The sequence below is a fragment of the Balaenoptera physalus genome, assembly GCF_965194825.1.
Source record: "Balaenoptera physalus genome assembly, chromosome: 4".
NCBI classification, from domain to species: domain Eukaryota; kingdom Metazoa; phylum Chordata; class Mammalia; order Artiodactyla; family Balaenopteridae; genus Balaenoptera; species Balaenoptera physalus.
Window position 1 is genome coordinate 73,790,901 of NC_138891.1, and position 3,956 is coordinate 73,794,856.

The following is a 3,956-nucleotide window of genomic DNA, read 5'->3' on the forward strand; positions in this document are numbered from 1 at the left end:
CTGTGGTTTTTAATGGGCTGAAAACAGACTTGTATAAGTGTTGGCAATGACTTCATTTGCAAATTGGTAGAGTTGGGGGCATGGAGTAGGGGATGAGAATGGATAAAAAGGTCTGACTATAAATCTCTAAATTAGCTAAAATTTTTTGTTTAATTATAGTCCTTTCCTTTCTGGTTCCTGGAATAACAATCTCCCTCCCTGAACATGCTTTGTGACTTTTTTTGTATCAATTTTATCTTTCTTGTGCATATGTTTTCATTATAAGTCATCTGAAACCTCCTCGGAAGTAGCTGGCTATGAATAATTTCTCTGAAAGTCTTATTGACAAAGCCAAATATAGTATTCTTGATTTTACTCTTTAGCCTCCTTTTATACTGGTTTCCACTCAGATTAAATCTTATATTCAATGAAATAGATGGAGATTTATTAATGGCTTTAGAGCTGTATCTCCAGAGTTAATCTTGGAGCCTTCTAATCTTCTAAATTTTAAAGTCTGGACTGCAAGGAGAATTTTCAGGGGGAAAAAAAACTTTTGTGGTTTGATAATAAAAATAATAAACTGAGCTCCAGGATGAGAGACCTACCCTTGAATGCAGGTCTGACGCCCAGTGGAGCCTTTTCCACCCTTCATTTTACCCATCTCTGAGGAAGAAGCATTTTCTCTTTTCCTTTGAAGATCACCCTCTGCTTGTCCTCCTGGTCTTATTCCTCATATCTTCTTCCATTACCCTCTTTTCCTGTATTGTTATTCTCCTTCCTCCATGGGCTACCTGTGCTCTGACTATATGATCAAATTTCTCCTATCCTATAAAAACTTTCCCTTGACCCCAAATCTCCTGAAAACAACCCCTCTTCTCTTCCTTTCCTAGCCAAATATCTTGAAAGAGACACACTGTCCACTTTTCACTTAAATAATATTTATTGAATGCCTACTTATCCCAGACATGATGCTAGACATTGGGAATGATGGCAGACAAGACACCACCCAGGCCCTTGTGGAGTTCAGCCTCCTGTCCAAGGCTCAGCCCTTGCCATGCCACTGAAACAGCTCAGACAAAGCTTCTGGGGACCTAGTCCCCAAATTCTGTGGCTCTTCTCAGCCTCCCCCTCCAGCAGTACAAAACACCTTAACAATAGGTAGTAACATCCTCAAACCTAATCGCTCGCACTTAAAAGTCATCCTCCCTGTTCAAGGCCCTGTGATGAGTACAGAGAATCTGCCTTTGAAAAGCTTACACATAGAATATCATGTAGCCCAAATACACAGGGCTTCCCCTAAGTCCAGTTTCATAGGGAAAATACTTCTGAAGAGGCAAAAGCTTTTATTCACAAAACTTGCTTAATATGCCTACCATTGATCTCAATATACAAATTCAGATGTATTAAACAGCAAATACTTGGGGAGTGACATCAGGAGTAAGAATGTAATATCCTTTTATAACACATTTACTGCTGCAAATGTTCACCATTCCTGATTTCTCTGTGCATACCAGCCCTTCCAAGTGTCCCCCAGAATAAAAATTGTCTGGACTTTTTCTTAGTCATAGACCTGAAAACCCATAGAAATAGAAAAATACAAATTATGGTTTGTTGAAATGAAAAAATATGAATTTTCCTAAGACTCTGGGTAAAAGAATTGTTCACGTTTTGTTGTCTCATTAGGCCCCATATCTGCCAATACAGGTTCTCTGCTCCCTGTCAAAGGCCCCCTCTTCTTTCTGAGTCCCCAGAGGCTATCTTTAGTGTGTTCCATCCAATAGCATCTGCTACTGTTCCTGAGTTCCATAACAAGCAAGCTCCCGAATCCTTGGAGAACGAGAGCTGTGTCTTTGGTAGAGAAGAGCTCTCTGTATTTCATATTATGGAATAGGGTCAGGAGGTCCCAAAGCATTGTTGCTTAGGCCCCAACATCTTACGGAAGTGTTAGTGAAACCAGTTCTTATATTTTTTATACTCTCCCTCCAACCTCAGTATGAGTCCAGAATGAGGACCAAACTATCCTCAGTGCTTCTGCGCCTCTATAAGGCTATTCCTGGGTTAAACTACACTCACTGCATCCCATCCTCTCCTCTGATTCACCCAAGTATGTCTGCACCCCAGAAATAGGATCCAGGCTCAAGCTGAGGCAGAGTTCCCCATTACACACAAGTATCAATACAAAGCTATGTCCATGCTAAGGCCAGGCAAATGGGCCTGATGTAGAAGCCCCTGGAGTCCAGCAACAGCGAGTTCCCTGATGAGCCACAGTTGAGGAATAACTCCTGAGAGATAGGGAAAGGACCCGTTGTGAAAGAGCTCACCCAAGCTCTTAGCTTGTAGCTGCTTGACACCTTATCGGTGTCACCAGGAGTTTTACTAAAGGACCGACTTGATGAACACAAATCCTGCCAGTAACTTCTGGTTGTTTCTGAGTGTGACAAAGTGAGCCTCTTCATCCTCATGGGGTGAGGCTTGCTAAGGACACCTATTTATACCATCCCCTTAGGACAAGCCATAGCCCTTCTGCCAGGGCCATCTACTATCAATTCGTGCAAATTAGAAAGAGGTGCCCCTCCTTCGGATGGATCCAGCTGGGGATGAAAAAACAGCTTCCACCAAACATGCCCCCCTCAGATTCTCCAGAGCAGACAGCTATTGGGGAAAGAAGAATGGCACATCAGAGCCATCATGACCTTTTACAGGGGAAACAAGCCCAGAGAGGAGAACGAACTTGCCCAAGGTCACACAGTGAGTCAGTAATAACAAGAGTACAGCTCAGGTCTCCTAAAGCCCAGCCATGTAACATCCACAGATCATCTCAGGGTGTGACAGTTTCATGGCCCAATCAGAGGACCCAGGGCTCCCTTCCCCAGGGAGCAGAGCAGGCTCAAGGACTGACAAACCCAGACCCAAGTTCCCTTCTCTCTCACTCAGTGTTCTTTTTACACATGTCCTCTACCCAAGACAGGGAGGAGCTCATTCCTGGGTACTCATGGGGGTGGGGGAGGGGTGGCGATGACAAAAGATGAGGACATAGATGCATTACTGAGTAACCATTTCTGCAGTCCAGCCCCCTCGTCCCCAGTACACATGGAGAACTGCAGTTCTGGTCTACATAGAACAGTGCTTCTTAAACCCTGCTGTGCACCAGAATCAAAAACATAGATTGTTGATTGTCTTCCCCTAAAGTTTTTGATTCAGTGGGTCACATGTGGGCCTGAGAATCTGCATATCTAACAAGTTCCCAGGTGAAGCTGGTGCTGCTGATTTGGGGACCACACTTTGAGAACCACCAGCCTAGTCCATCTTTGGTCTTCTTCCCATCCTCCAAAGCATGATGGAATGAGCGAGGCTCTGCCGGAGACCTGGGTTCCAGTTCCAGCACTGTCACTGACGAAATATGTGACCCAGGGCAAGTCACTTCCTGTCTCTAGGCCCAAAGAGAGGCAGTGAGATACCCCCACTGCCAGCTCCTCCCCAGTCAGGACCACATCAACCTGGGTTCATCTCTGTAGCCCCAGATCCTTTGTACAATCTGTGCTTGAAGAGATGCTGGTGAATGAATGTGATTGCCTTCGAGCTTCCTTCCAGCTCAGGCCCTAGGATTCTGACCTCTTCTTCTTTCCAAATCCGAACTTTTCCCTCTCCATTTGGACCAGATATTTGGGATCTTTCTAGGACAAGAGGAGGGGAGGATGTTCTGGAATTCAGGGCAGATTGTTGAGTTGAGACAGCCCTGGAACACCTGTGAGCTGGGGGAATCAGGCCCCAGACAGCAGATACCTTACTCTCAGAAACAGCTGAGGGCGTGTGTCCAGGCCTAGGAGCATGGGGATCAAGAGAGGCCTGCGGTTAGACTCAGCCCCCCGCACCGGCACAGGCTCCAGCAGGGGGCGCAAAAGAGAAGCGTAAGGCCAGTCCGGTCAGCGCCGAGGTGTCCAGTCGGGGATGGGCGGGTGCACGTTAGGGGCGTGGAC